Genomic DNA, 16,108 nt, shown 5'->3' with positions numbered 1-16,108 from the left:
GCCTTTGGGAGGCAATGGGAGGTAAATGGGGCCTTGAGGCTAAGTGAGGTCATGAGGGTGGGGCCCTCATGATGAAATTAGTGCCCTTATAAGAAGAGACACCAGACAGCTCTCTTGCTTTCTCTCTCTTTCTTCACCATACGAGGACACAGCATAGGTGGTTGTCTACAAGCCAAGGGAAGAGTCTGCAGAATAAAACCTGCCTTGCCAAAACTTTGATCTTGGACTTCTCAGTCTCTGCAATGCTGAGAAATAAATTTCTGTTGTTTGAGCCACCCAGTCTGTGGCATTATGGCATAGCGGTCTGAGCTGGCTGATACAGGTCTACTAGGGTGCCTGGCACTCCATAGAAGATCTATAAATTCCCTTCAATAACTGAGTAATGGAGGCAGAGGACCATGATTCACATTCCCTCAGTCCTCAATGGCTCATGCCCCACCCTGTATAAGAAAGGCCTCCAATCTCCCACTCAAACTTTAACCAGGTATTTTCAGGAGATCCTGAGGGAGTCTTACAGCCATCCGAAAAGTGCCACGGCATGTTCTTCCACTCCAGGCTCTGTCCCTTGCCAAGTCACTTTCAAAGCTGTGCCCCACCACTGTCTCTGTAGCTACGACAGGCTGAGAGTGACAGTCACCCTCTGCTCCCAAAGCTACAAACCACTGAGGTGCCAACATGAGGCTGTGCTTCCTGCAGATGTCACTGAGTTAGTTACAGGCACAGAACTGGGGAAAATCATTTCTTCCATTCAGTGCTTTTCTCATTGGGAGTCCTAAGAAATCCTACTCGTGCCTTAGTGCTGAGTCTTTTAAGGAAATGGATCCTTCAGCTTCTGCCTGCAGCCCCTGATATCATCCACTAAATCCACCTCCTCATTGCATCCGTCTCAGGTAAGCACACACCTGTGGGTGCCACCAACTTGTCATTTATGTCCCCTGTGGCCAAGTCCTAATGTCAAGCCACACCTTGAATCAAACATCTAACACCCCTGAATTCTTGGACCCTGCTCATGTCTAGCCGCAAGCTCTTGGAGGCTTTCTAGTTGACAGAAAAGAGGATACTGAAGGTGGAGAGCAAACTGACTCTTCCCGGTAAAGAAAGGCCTGTGTGTGTGTGTGTGTGTGTGTGTGAGAGACAGTGTGTGAGTGTGTATGCTCTCTGGGGCTAGAATCAAGATATATGTCCTCACTGTGCTGTTGCCAGTAGACGTTTGACCAGCACCCCTACACGTGACATGTGTTTGTTCAAATGTCACACAATTCAGAGTCCATGTGGGGGCGTGGCGGTGCTGTGACACCGAGCAGCTGAGGACTCCCACACTTGGCAGCCCCCCCAGCATGCTGCACTGTGGCAGACGGCCAGAGCCCTGCATTGCAGGGTGTGTGGATCCATGCACACACGTACACTCCGCACACAGGAGCAAGCGCACGCACACAAGAGCAGGTGAGGCGCTCTGTCATCGGTGGATGCTTCATTTCTTTTATGTAATTTCTACCCCCGCGCAACTGTGCTATGTACAATCTTGTCCTGGGGTCTTGATTTCTTTCATGTGGTTCTTTGTGCTAACGAGATTAAATCAGTTCCAATAGGTACTGGTTTAATGGAGATGATAAACTTTTATTGAACTTGAGCACATTAAAATGAAATGTAAGCAATAGGTGATTTTGGCATTTGCCTGGGGTCTCTTCCAATCTGAATAAAGCCAGCATGCCTTCTCTGGAAAATAACAGCTCCAAGCCCGGCTCACTTTATGTGCTTAATTAAAATCTATTTTTGTGGTATAAAAAGGAGCTAAACAATGTAACGTTCCTTCTCTTCAACTATGAAAACAAAGATAGACGAATACTTTCTGTAAAACAGAGCTTTACCTTTTACACAAAGAGCAGGTAATGCACTGCTTTTTTTTTTACAGCAGCCTGTCTGCTAATCTGTGATCTGTTTTGTCTGTGAATGGGATTATCATGGTGGTTTATTGAATAAGAGCCAAAAACGATGTTAAGTAAACTGTTTACACGAAGCCACTGGGCTGAAAAATCCAAACTCAGACTCATTTCAGGTTTTAACCACAATAAACTTTATTATAGTTTCAACTGGACAGTTAAAACCTTTCGGGGCCTGTGCAATTGCTGAATGTGTAAAACACAAGACCATGGCTCTCCGTAGAAATTGGGGAAGTGTAAACATCAAAGTCAGCCCCTGAAGGTTGCCTTTCTCTGCAGCTCTCTGTGGGGCTTTCACTGGGGCCCGGATTTCAGCCAGGCTCCACGGCCAGGCCCCTGTCACTGGCTTTGCCAGTCCTGTAAGTCAAGAGAAGGAGGTTTGGCTGTCCAGTGTGGCAGTGGGGAGGCATGGAGCCTGTCACTAATCCCTAGCCTGATTCCTCGGGGCAGACATCTTTATGTCTCTCGGGGGCTGGCAGGAATACACCTGCCCTCTTCTGACCTCCATGGTGGCCACCAGTTTGAAAGGGTCAAAATGAGTTTTTTATTAATGTCTACTCATGCCCTTTGTGCATCTTAAATTCTAATCTGGGGCCAGAACATTTCACAAAACGTGCTTTGATCTGCTTGAAAACAGACAAAAGACCAAAAGAACAGAAACGTCAACCAAGGAAGCGCAACTTTAACACATTGTTTTGTCTCCTTGTGGACTCTGCAGAGAAAGCCAAACGGAGGGTTCCTGTCTGTGTGCAGCATGTAAACAGAAGTAACTCTAAAGATCACTTCTCCAGGACGTTTTAGTTGACAGATCAGGAAACTGGCACTCAGGAAAATGTTTCTGGACTGTTAGATTTTTTTTTTTTTCTGAGCTTAACTTTCCCAGAATTGTCTTTTACAGTCCCTTGGACTACAAAAAAGCTCTGTCCTTTTGACCTCATACCAATAATCTTTTAACCGCCTTAGTCTTCATTCATTCATTCATCCATTCATTCATTCAAGGTCCATCTAGGTGCCAGACACCCGTTATATGTGGGCAATGCAAAATAAGACAGGGCATCCAACCTCAAGGGCTCCCAGGCAAGTTGAGTGACAGGTGGATAAACAGGTAATTATAAAACTGAAAAGCACATGGTTACATAAAGGAACTGAGTCTCCTGGGAAGACAGGTGCCTCTTATCGGTCTCCCAGCTCTTCCTGCTCTCCTGACATCTAGATGCTGATATCCCATGGACTCAGCCTAGGCCTTCTTTTCTCCTCTGTTTACACTCTTCCCCTCAGTGATCTCCTCCAGGCCCAGAGCTTTGAATAATTCTATACTGATGACTCCGTTTTTCTGTCTCCAACCCTGACTCCTCCCTGGAGCTCTACCTTCTTATAGCCCTCTTCCTGTTTGACTGGATCCATGTGATTGATTAAAAAGACATCTCAAGCTCATATCCAAACTGCAACTCCTGACCTCTGCCTGTCCACAATGCCCACTTCCTTCCCTGGCTTTCCCCGTTGGCCCAGTTGTTCTAGGAAACACCCAGGAGGCAGCTTTAACTCCCTTCCCCCACCCGGCCCACTCCACATCCAGTTGATCAGCCAGTTCTCTGGATTCCACCTCCAAGTGGATCTGGAGCCACCCTCTGCCTCCACGGCCCTTGAAAAAAAAAATCTCTCTTCAATTCCTAGCACTTCCTGCCTGCATTCCTACAATAGCAGACCTGTCCTCCACTTCCCATCTGCTTTCAGATGGAACAGCACAACAGTGATCTTCTTAACCCTTGGATGATATAACACCACTTCTCCACTTAAAATCCCCCAAAAGGATGAAACTTCCATTTTTGATAGCGTTGGAATAACAGGGACTAGACTTATGCTCTAGTATGAAATAACTAAAACACTATACTAAGAGTATAAAACAATGGCATACAACACATTCAACCGAGATTCAAAACACAGGAAGAGTCCTTCGACTGCCCCAGCTACTGCCCCAAGATAATTTGTTTTGTTTTTGTTCTTTTGGAGACGAAGTTTCGCTCTTGTTGCCCAGGCTGGAGGGCAATGGTGCAATGTAGACTCACCACAACCTCCACCTCCCGGATTCAAGCAATTCTCCTGCCTCAGCCTCCCAAGTAGCTGGGATTACAGGCATGTGCCACCACGCCCAGCTAATTTTGTATTTTTAGTAGAGACGAGGTTTCTCCATGTTGGTCAGGCTGGTCTCAAACTCCCAACCTCAGGTGATCCGCCCACCTCAGCCTCCCAAAGTGCTGGGATTACAGGCTTGAGCCACCGCGCCTGGCCTGAAGAGAATTTCTAGGGAAACCAGGCAGGGCTTGGTGGCCTTTCGGAGCTGAGAAGACAATACTAGTAGTCTGGGAGGCCAAGGAAGTCAGAGTTGTGGGACTGAGGGGAGAGCGCTGGAGAAGAGAGCTGCAAAACAGCTCCTGAGGCCTACACAGGGTCCCCTCAAGTCTTGCGCTGAGTGCTGCCCAATGCATATCTGTGAGAAAACATAGGCCAGGGAAAGAACTACTTGAAAAGATTAGAGGGAACAATTCTTTTTTTTTTTTTTTTTTTGAGGCAGAGTCTCGCTCTGTCACCCAGGCTGGAGTGCAGTGGCGCAATCTCGGCTAACTGCAAGCTCTGCCTCCCAGGTTCATGCCATTCTCCTGCCTCAGCCTCCAGAGTAGCTGGGACTACAGGCTCCCGCCACCATGCCCTGCTAATTTTTTGTTTTTTAGTAGAGGCGGGGTTTCACTGTGTTACCCAGGATGGTCTCAATCTCGGGACCTCATGATCCGCACACCTCGGCCTCCCAAAGTGCTGGGATTACAGGCATAAGCCACCAGGCCCCGCCCCTAGAGGGAACAATTCTTTAGAAGTCACATGAGACTGGGAATCATTCATTCCTCTTTCCACCAGCCGGAGTGGAAAACCTAAAGATGGGCCTCAAATCAAAGACCTTAGCTTTCTTCTTAAATAAACTAGAAAAGAACATGTTAAACTCCAAATGAAAAAATGAAATAATAAAAATAGAGCAAAATCCAATTATATATGAAACAGAAAACATACTGGAGAAAATAAATGAGATCAAAGGGTGGTTATGTGAGAAGTTCAATAACTTACCAACTTTTGGGGTGAAGGGGATGCAAATGAAAGATATTAGAAATGAGAGATCAGTAAAAATGAGACCTCACTAAAAATTATACAGAAAGTAAAAGGATGATAAATGATTACTGTGAACAATCTTATGGCAATAAATTTGAGAACTTAGAAAAATAGGCAAATTCCTTCAAAAACATATAACTAATGTTTGCTTAAGAAGAGAAAGAGAACCTGAATAGATAATCCTACATCTATTTTTTAAAGTTGAATTTGTAGTTTAAAACCTTCTAACAAAAAAACCTCCAGCCTCAGGCAGCTTCTCTAGTGAAGTCTCCCAAACATTAATAAGAAATAATACCAGTTAGAATAAACTTTTAAAGAATAGGGAAGAGAAGGAATGCTTCCCAACCCATTTTATGAGGCCAGCATTACTTTGACATCAAATCCAGGCAAAGATATTACAAGAATAAAAAACCACATACATGCAAATTTTCTAAACAAAATCTTAGCAAATTCAATTCAACAATATATAAAAAGCATAATAAATCATGATCAAGTAGGGATTATTCCAGGCATGTGAGTTTAGTTTAACATTCCAAACAATCAACTAATAGTCTTAAAAAGAAAAAAAAAGCAAGATGATCATCTGGAAAGATAGAGAACAAGCACTTGATAAAATACAGCACCCATTCCTGATGAAAACACTCAGCAAACTAAGAATAGAAGAGAGCTTAGCCTGATCAAAAGAATCTATGAAAATCTACAAGCCACACACACTTACATAAGTACACACTTTGTGATTTCATTTATATAAAATTCTAGAAAATACAAACTAACTTACAGGGACATGAAGCAAATCAGTGGTTGCCCGGAGTTGGGGTCAGGTAGGGTTTTGAGTGGGAGATTACAAAGGACCATGACAAAACTTTTGGGAATGATGGATATGCTTATTATCTTGATCATGATGATAATTTCACGGGGGTACACATGTGTGAGATGATTTGGATGTTTGTCCCCTCCAAATTGCAGGTTGAAATGTGATTAATAATGTTGGAGGTGAGGCCTCATGGGAGGTGATTGGATCATGGAGGTGGAACCCTCATGAATGGCTTAGCACCATCCCCTGGGTGATGAGTGAGTTCTCATTCAGTTACTGGATGTGAGATCTGGTTGTTTAAAGAGTCTGGGACCTCCTCCTTCTTTCTCTTGCTCCCGCTCTCACTGTGTGACATACTGGCTCCCTGTCCCCTTCTGCCATGATTGCAAGCTTCCTGAGGCCCCACCAGAAGCAGATGCCAGCACCATGCTTCATGTAAAGCATGCAGAACTGTGGGCCAAATAAACATCTTTTCTTTGTACACAACCCAGCCTAAGGTATTTACTTACAGCAATGCAAGAATAGCCTAACACAATATGTCAAAACATATCAAATTGTGTATTTCAAATATGTTGTTTATTGCATGTCAATTATACCTCCATAAAGCCATTTTTTAAATCCTTCAAAAGTTTAACATTGCTTTTAGAATAAAACTCAAAGTGTCCTCATGGCTCTACATGACCAAGTGCCTACTAATTTTCAAGCTAATCTTTTACCACTCACAAATGGCCCAGAAAAACTGCTGATCAAATGTGCAAAGCTATTTCCTGCCCCAGGTCCTTTGCACTTGCTTCTCTCACTGCATGGAGTGCTCATTCTCCAGCACCTTACTTATTGGCTCTGTCACATTTTCCAAGTCACAGTTCAAATACCAGGTCTTAGAGACCTTTTCTAATCCTTTATATGTTAAATAGATCCATCCCAGATACTCTTTCTGCTATTGCCTTATTTATCATTTTTCCAGTACTTACACATTCTTTATTTTTTTAGTCCTTTGTTTACTTGTTTATTCTTTATTTCCCCCATGAGAATGTAAGCTCCTGGAGGGCAGAAATCCACTCTGTCTCACTCATGCCTCTACCCCTAGGACCCAGCACAGTGTGTGGCATAAAGTACATTCTCAACACATACTTACTTATGAATTAGGGAATGAGAGCAATGAATTGGGAAGAAATTGAAAGAGAATTCATGGAAAAAGTGACATGGAAGCCCAGCTTGGGAAGAATTGATATTAGGAAGGCACAGGGTGAATAGGTGGCCCTTGGCATTGACAGGTGCAGGTTCATTCCAACTTGAGCCTTATAATTATGCAATTCTGGACAAGATATTTTAAACGCTCTGTTTCCCTATTTATAAAATAGGGCTGCAAGTAACTATTTTAGAGGGTTACTGTGAGAAACGAATGATGTATATGTAAAGATATGTGTTGCAGTGCCTGGAGTGTGGTAGCTACTCAACAAATGAGTTCTATTTTCTTTCCCAATTTCAGCCAGAAAAACATCAAGGGGAAAATCATGTTTACAAGAAAGGGCATGAAATATGTTGTGCACTAAATGTTTGTGTCTTCTCTAAATTCATTTAGTTCCTAACTCCCAATGCAATGGTATTTGGAGGTGGGGCTTTGAGAAGTGGTTCCATCATGTGGGTCAAACCCTCATGAATGGAGCTAATGCCCTTATAAAAGAGGACTAAGGGCTGAGTGCGGTGGCTCATGCCTGTAATCCCAGCACTTTGGGAGGTTGAGGTGGGTGGATCACCTGAGGTCAGGAGTTTGAGACCAGCTTAGCCAACATGGCAAAACCCCATCTCTATTAAAAATTCAAAAAAATTAGCCGGGTGTGGTGGTGGGTACCTGTAATCCCAGCTACTTGGGAAGCTGAGGCAGGAGAATTGCTTGAACCTGGGTGGTGGAGGTTTCAGTGAGCCAAGATCATGCCATTGCACTCCAGCCTGTGCAACAGAGTGAGACTCTATCTCCAAAAAAAGAACAAAAAAAAGGAGGACTTAGGGAGCTCATTGTCCCCTTCCACCATGTGAGGACACAGTGAGAAGACAGTGGGTCATCTGTGAACAAGGAAGCAGGTCCTCACCAGACACCAAATCACCTGGAGCCTCAATCCTGGACTCCTCAGCCTTCAGAACTGTGAGAAACAAATGTTTGCTGTTTAAGTTACCCCCAGTCTATGATGCTTTTGTTATAGCAGCCAGAATAGGCAACATATTTGGAGGATCATGAGAAAGTTGAATAACTTAGGATTATAGCGGAGAGAAATGGAAGTCAAATCTGGAAATGCCCCCAAAGCACCAAGCCATTCTGGACTTCAATCTGTGGGTCACAGGAAACCATGAAGAATGGGGTGAGGTAGGGAAGAATTAGGCTGGGGTGATCTCAATTACAAGAGTAACTCTAGTAGCTGTGTGACTAAGGAAGTAAAAGGAGGTGAAGCCTGAGGGAGACTGGAAGCAGAGAGAAGAGTTAGAATGATTTCAGTTGTCTAGATTTTAGAGTGATGAAGGGGAGAGCTATAAATTCTGACTAACATCCTAGAATCTCCCCGCCACATGCCTTCTACCTTAGCCATCACCACCTACCTCTCTTAGCATTTCCCAAATAACTCTCAGCATCAAAGCTGAAACTGTGAATTAGGACAGAAAGCTTTTTACCAGTGGTAGAAGACAAAATCAAAATAGCAGACCAGGAAAACATTTGAATGGCCATGAACTTTTGATGTAATTTTTCATACCCAGAGGTTACTGATGACAGCCATGGAGAACTTCCATTCTCTGATTAAGGAGTAAGAGAAAAGAGTGAAATGTTTAAAATCCCCAAGACTACCAAGACACAAAACAAGAGAGTTGGCAGCAGAGACCTGAAGACTCAAGCCTAGTAAAGAACAAGTGGATAAACTGGTTAATAAAGGACTTAGCATCAGAACATAGAAACCATGGGGTTGAAGGTTATGAGTCAGGCTTTCCTAGCAACCCTGTTAAACAGGGACATTCCATAACAATGGACTCAACAGAGCGCTGACTAGTAGACCTGGAGGTGGGGTTTTATTATTCAGGAGCAGAGATAGAGAAGCCCTCTTGACAAATAAATAAAAATAAGACTTTGCTGGAATTTACTCCCAATAGAACTACTGGGGAGACTGAAATTTTTAAGTTTGAGTTCACAAGACTTGCCCATCAGGGGCTGTGTACGTCTTTCAAGGTGGCATTAGTATTTTTGACCAGCCACCACCAGGAGATCGTTGAACTTACTTGTGCAAGAGCATCAAAAGTGCAGTTTGATAAGGGCAGCAATGGCCTGGAGGCTGATTTAGTAGGTCTGGAATAGAGCCTGACATCTGAATTTTAAATAAGTCCCTCAGGTTATATTTGATGTACTGCCAGGTTTGAGGACCACTGATATAGATCATGGCTTTGTCCAAACAGAGAGATTTTACACAGGCGTAGAAAACCAAGTGTTAGAGAGTCTAGCCTGATTTTTCTTTACATTTGTAAGGAGAAACATCATACTTAATGCCTGTCTTGCATATATAACTTTAAATATTTGTAGTGACATTGTTTAAATGAAGATCATTAAAAACCTAGGTATACTAAAATCATTGAAGAATTCTTCTTACTTTTCCTTAACTCTTAAAAAATGTGTTATGTGATGCTAGAGTGGAAGTTTTGATTGTGAAACTTGGAGGAGATAGAAAAGATACCCGGGAATGTTCAAGGGGGAGCATTTCCAAAGCTCTTCTCCAAAGAAATGGAAAAATATTTCCTGGGAAAGAGATGTCATTGTGTTGAAGTTCATTGCCCATCAAGAGGGCAACGTGTGGGCGGTGCTTCCTTCTAAACACGAGCCTAGTGAGAGGGGCGAAATGGTTAACTTTCCCCGGCATGCCTTTCAATTCCAACCACCTCCTCTCCAGAAACCTCACACTCAGGGCCAACATTCCCCTCTCCTAACCATCCCAGGGCCAGGTCCCAGACATCTGGGGATGGCCCCTATGTCCCAGAGTCCACTGAAATTATTCAAGCCACCAAATCCTAAACCTGCTCACCCTACCTGGCCCATTTCCCGATGTAAACCACAAGGAAGGCAGGCTCCTGCCCATATGCCCCCACTGTCCCTCTGCCTCCTGACCAACCTCAAACCTCCTGACCAGGTTTAAGATGTGCTTCCTGTAGGGAGGCAGCACCACGGCCCAGATTCACACTGGGAAAGGCAAAACGGCGAGTGGCAGCAGTGGCAAGTTAAACATCTAGAAGTGACTGGGCTTCTCCCCAAAGGAAAGGGATCACCTATAGGTCTTAAATAAGAATGCTGTCCTAGAAAAAAGTCATGGCACTTGCAGCAACTTGGAGGGAACTGGAGACAATTATTCTAAGTGAAGTAACTCTGGAATGGAAAACCAAACATAGTATGTTCTCACTCACAAGTGGGAGCTAAGCTATGGGGATGCAAAGGCATAAAATGACACAATGGACTTTGGGGACTTGAGGGCAAGAGTGGGAGGTGGGTGAGGGATAAAAGATTACACTTTGGGTAAAGTGTACCCTGCTCAGGTGATGAGTGCACCAAAATCTCAGAAATCACCACTAAAGAACGGGCGCAGTGGCTCATGCCTGTAATCCCAGCACTTTGGGAGGTTGAAGCGGGTGGATTGCCTGAGTTCAGGAGTTCGAGACCAGCCTGGGCAACACAGTGAAACCCCTTCTCTACTAAAATACAAAAAAAATTAGCCGGGCGTGGTGGCATGATCCTGTAGTCCCAGCTACTCAGGAGGCTGAGGCAGGCGAATTGCTTGAACCCAGGAAGCAGAGGTTGCAGTGAGCCGAGATTGCGTCACTGCACTCCAGCCTGGGTGACAGAGCGAGACTCCATTTCCAAAAAAAAAAAAAAAAAAAAAAAAAAAAAAAAAATCAACACTAAAGAACTTATTCATGTAACAACAACAACAAAAAAGAATGCTGTCCTAGAGCTATTTTAAATCCTGCCCTAGAAGACTGCTTGAAAGAGTTCCACAGACTAAATGTTGTGCAGACAGGACAACCAGAAATCCAGGGGCTGAGGGTGGTAGAGCAGCCAAAAGAGAGGTCCAGGGTTTGAAGTCAGCAAGGCCCCACAGCAGCAGCATCTCTGCAGAGCCACAGATGCCCTCTTTGGGGCAAGAGCCAGCTTTTGTCCTTCTCAGGACCAGACAGCAAAGCCATCTTGTGACAATATCAGTCAAGCGAGAAATCACAGTACTTCTCTCTTCCTCTCTTCTTGTGTTCCAGCCCTGCAAGGAACGAACCCTAAGGTTGGCAGGATGCTAGTAGAGATGAACCAGAAAGAAAGAAAAAGTTGACTACAACTTTCCTTCCAGGCAGCAGGTGGTCAAGTCGACTGAAGCCATTCTTAGAAAAGAGGGTGGTGGAGGCGGGAAACACTTAATGCTAAGTCAGGTTTGGAGTTTTGGTGACTACATGGAATTGGCCATTCCAATAACTGAATTCAGATTAGCATAAGAATCACAGTGCACAACCCTGAGTCTTGCCATTTTCATCCAAAGGCAAGCACAACTTTAAAGGGATGGTGAGAGTTAAAATAAAGATGCTTTCCAATATCTTCTTACAGGAGTGCATGTTCAATGCATGTGTTATGAGAGTTTGTTCTAAACTTTGTCTTCCCTAAACTCTTTCTCTTCCTCCTTCAAGGAAAACAAACACAAAACCTTTTTTCTTTTTCTTTTTTTTTTTGAGATGGCGTCTTGCTGTGTCACCCAGGCTGGAGTGCAGTGGCACAATCTTGGCTCGCTGCAACCTCCGCCTGCTGGGTTCAAGCTATTCTCCTGCCTCAGCCTCCCAAGTAGCCGGGCAGGTGCACATCACCATGCCCAGCTAATTTTTTGTATTTTTAGTAGAGACGGGGTTTCACCATGCTGGCCAGGCTGGTCTCTAACTCCTGACCTTGTGATCCGCTCACCTCGACCTCCCAAAGTACTGGGATTACAGGCGTGAGCCGCCATGCCCGGCCCTGATTTTTTTTTTTTTTTTTAACTTACCATCCTCTTCATCTTGTAGTGAGAAATCCCTTAGCTTGTAGGGATGACTCTGATTCTAGAGCTGCAATAAGTAAATCAGAAACAAAAACAGAAAAATGCAAAAAATGAAATAATTCAAAGAGAGAGTGGTTCCAAAGGCAAGGAAGCTGATACTTTCCAAAAATAAGAGTAGATGTATTTTAAGTACCTGGGATTCGTTTCAGTTAGGTATGGTAAGACATGCAGACATGGAAAGGAAGACAATTTTATATTCACAGATCCCTAGAAACAGGAGCACTACACTCGACGTAAGACCACAAGGAGAAGTACCAGGGCTGGTCAGGAGGCAGAGGGACAGGGGGGCATGTGGGCAGGAGCCTTCCTTCCTTGTGGTTTCCTTGGGGAAATGGGCGAGGTAGGGTGAGCAGGTTTAGGATTTGGTGGTTTGAATAATTTCAGTGGACTCTGGGGCATAAGGGCCATCCCCAGATGTCTGGGATCTGGCCCAGAGATGGTTAGGAGGGGGGAATGTTGGCCCTGAGTGTGAGGTTTCTGGGGAGGAGGTGGTTAGAATTGAAAGGCATGCTGCGGGGAAAGTTACATTCTGTCTCTAGGGATTGGCAAGTCCTGGAAGGAGCCATTATCCAGGCTCAGCAAGCCACAGATATCAAAGCACCAACAACCTGAAAATAGACATGGTGAATACAATGGAAAACGACATGTAATAATATCAAATGCTGCAAAGAGGATCAAGGAATGAAAAACAGGTAGTGGATTTTCCAGGCGAGTAACTGATGTGGGCACTTTTAGGAATTAATTCGGGCAGGGTGGTCAGGGCAGAAAGGATTAAGAAGTTGTGGGTGAATAAATAGTGTCTAAGATGAAACCACCGCCTTGTAAAGATATCTGCATCCCGTGTTCCTTACAGCATTATTAAAATAGCCAAGATATGAAAACAATCTACGATTCCATTGACAGGTGAATGGATCAAGAAAATGTGGTGTATATATATATACATATATATATGCAATGGAACATTCTTCAGCCTTTAAAGAAGAGACCCTGCCATTTGCCACAGCATGGCTAGACCTAGAGAACATTATGCTAAGTGAAATTAGCCAGACACAGAAAGAAAGATATTGTATGATCTCACTTGTACATGGAATCTTTCAAAGAAAAAAAGGTCAGCCGGGTACTGTGGCTCATGCCTGTAATCCTAGCACTTTGGGAGGCCTCGGAGGGCAGATCACCTGAGCTCAGGAGTTCAAGACCAGCCTGAGCAACACGGTGAAACCCTGTCTCTACTAAAATACAAAAAAATTACCTGGGTGTGGCAGCATGTGCCTGTAGTCCCAGCTACTCGGGAGGCTGAGGCAGGTGAATTGCTTGAACCCGGAAGGCGGAGATTGCAGTGAGCCAAGATCATACCACTGCACTCTAGCCTGGGCAACAGAGCGAGACTCCAACTCCAAAAAAAAAAAAAAAAAAAGGAGCTACCAGGGGCAGGGAGGAGAGGGAGAAAATGGGGAGATGCAGGTCAAAGGATAAAAGTAGTATGTAGCACAAACTAGCCTAGAGATGTAATGTACATCATGAGGACTATGGTTAATAACACTGCATTGTTGTTAGGGCTGTTTGTAAAATAAGTAGATTCTAGTTGCTCTTACCACAAAAATAAAAGTAATTAAGTGAGATGTTAGATATGTTAATCTGCTTCACTCTAGTAACCATTTTACACTCTATATATCCCATAACATCATGTTGTAAACCTCAAATATACACAGTAAATTTTTTTTTTTTTTTTTTTTTTTTTGAGACAGAGCTTCACTCTTGTTGCCCAGGCTAGAGTGCAATGGCATGATCTTGGCTCACCGCTACCTCCGCCTCCCAGGTTCAAGCAATTCTCCTGCCTCAGCCTCCTGAGTAGCTGGGATTACAGGCATGCGCCACCACGCCTGGCTAATTTTGTATTTTTAATAGAGACAGGGTTTCTCCATGTTGGTCAGGCTGGTCTTGAACTCCCAACCTCAGGTGATCTGCCAGTCTCGGCCTTCCAAAATGCTGAGATTACAGGCGTGAGCCACCGCGCCCAGCTACACAGTAAATTTTTTTATTTTTTGAGCCTTGCTCTGTCACCCAGGCTGGAGGGCAGTGGTGCGATCTTGGCTCACTGCAAACTCTGCCTCCCAGGTTCAAGCAATCCTCTGCCTCAGCTTCCCAAGTAGCTGGGATTACAGGCACCCGCCACCATGCTTGGCTAATTTTTTTGTATTTTTAGTAGAGATGGGGTTTCACCATCTTGGCCAGGCTGGTCTTTAACTCCTGACCTTGTGATCCACCCGCCTCGGCCACCCAAAGTGCTGGGATTACAGGCATGAGCCACCGCGCCCGGCCAGTAAGATTTATTTCAGAAAGAAACTGTCCGATAACGTAGCATCCTCTGCAGATACATGAAAACAAAAGGCAAGCAGCAGCACTACAGTAAGATAGTTGGATAAGAGAAAAGTTATTTTGCTTTGTTAGATTTGTTTTTGTTTTAGTAGACAAAAGAGATATGACTACGCTTGCAGGCAGAAGAGAAGAAACTAAGAAAGAGTTATAAGAGGTTGGACCGAAATCCTCACAGACTTCGACCAGTTTTGATTTCTAACAATGTACAAGTACACATAAGGCCTCGCACTTATCCAACCTCACTTTGCAGTCAAGTGTGTGAGTCAAGATTGGAATCAGCTTCCCCCATGCACAGTGCAATGACACTACACAGAGCACAGTAGGCTTCCTGAAGGCTTTTTATCAGGGGACTGTCCTCATTGTAAGTGTCTGGTTTTCTGCAAGCTTGGGTACAGAAGACAAAATAGACAAGACAAAAGACCTAGATTTTCTTCTGATGTGAGATGGATACATCAGTGTGTTTCTCCCTTATTTCCATATGGATAATATGTTTCTGCAGGTCAGGCTCTCTATAAACACACACAGCATAAAAGTTGATCAAAATTTGATTAGAGCAACCACAATGAGTTGGCCAAACCACACTGGTTTAATTAAGAGAGCCCACTTCAAAAACAGCTACTCCAGGCCAGGTACGGTGGCTCACACCTGTAATCTCAGTACTTTGGGAGGCCGAGGCCAGTGGATCACCTGAGGTCAAGAGCTCGAGACCAGCCTGGCCAAGATGGTGAAACCCCATCTCTACTAAAAATACAAAAATTAGCTGGGAGTAGTGGCTCGCGCCTGTAGTCCCAGCTACTTGGGAGGCTGAGGCAGAAGAATGGCTTGAACCTGGGATGGGGAGGTTGCAGTGAGCCAAGATCGCACCACTGTACTCTAGCCTGGGCAGAGAGCAAGACTCTGTCTCAAAAAAATAAGCCCCAAAATAAAGAAACAAACAAAAAAACCAGCTACTCCAACAGATTCATTTCTTAGAGAACAGACGCTAATGAATCTCCTAAAGCCAAACTATATTTGATATGTATGCCCTCGCCAGGTAGTTCTGCTGCATGATACTTTCTTTAAAAATAGCAAATCACCTCTCAATAGATGCATTAATTCAGCTGGTATAGGCGAGAATCACATCTTATCTGTTCAATCAGCCATCCCGTAAGGATTCATTATCTCCACTCCATCAAGAAATCATACCAACCCTGAGGAACAAGACAATAAAAAAGTTCCTTTTGAATACGCTTCTAGAATATACCAAAGTTACTGCATTTAAGTCTCTGTGAGCATGATCATGAATGCCATTATGTCCATTTGACAGAGGCAAAAACTGTGGTTCAGTGCATTTATGTCATGCACGAGAAGGCACAGTGCTGGAACAGAGCAGAGGGTGAGGGAAAACTTGGGATTCACAGGCTCATTGATGGCAACAGACCAGGAGACCAAACCTGAGATACTCTTCCTCATAGGTTTCCCAAGAGAAGGATGTATGTGCAAAGCACTGGCAGATGGGCTGTAAGCTTAATTCCTGATGCTGAGTTCTCTACTCTACCCTGCTGGAGCATGATACTGAGGCTAGCTTACATGGAGTGAAAGAGGAGAGAGCCAGAGAGAGCCCAAATATATGCCCAGGGAAGGGCATATATTTGTTAATTTGCCATGAATAACCAGAACTAGCTTGGCCTAATTTCCAATGAGCTCCTGGTCACATCCATTTGGGCATGTAGGGGATAAGAATGCAA

At 44.2% G+C, this 16,108-nt stretch overlaps 1 protein-coding gene across 1 annotated transcript in view; it reads right to left on the bottom strand.

Moving 5' to 3' along the window:
- LOC116459029 (uncharacterized) overlaps positions 1 to 15,516 on the bottom strand; it is a 224,300-nt gene extending 208,784 nt beyond the window's left edge. Inside the window, exon 1 of the mRNA XM_032139299.2 lies at positions 15,458 to 15,516. The gene's annotated coding sequence lies outside the window, so the exon portion shown is untranslated. The remainder of the gene's footprint in view (positions 1 to 15,457) is intronic.
- Between the last annotated feature and the right edge of the window lie 592 nt (positions 15,517 to 16,108).

The sequence above is a fragment of the Hylobates moloch genome, unplaced genomic scaffold (assembly GCF_009828535.3).
Source record: "Hylobates moloch isolate HMO894 unplaced genomic scaffold, HMol_V3 SCAFFOLD_19, whole genome shotgun sequence".
Classification (NCBI taxonomy): domain Eukaryota; kingdom Metazoa; phylum Chordata; class Mammalia; order Primates; family Hylobatidae; genus Hylobates; species Hylobates moloch.
The sequence above is the reverse complement of the archived record's forward strand: the minus strand, read 5'-3'. Positions and strand labels throughout refer to the sequence as shown.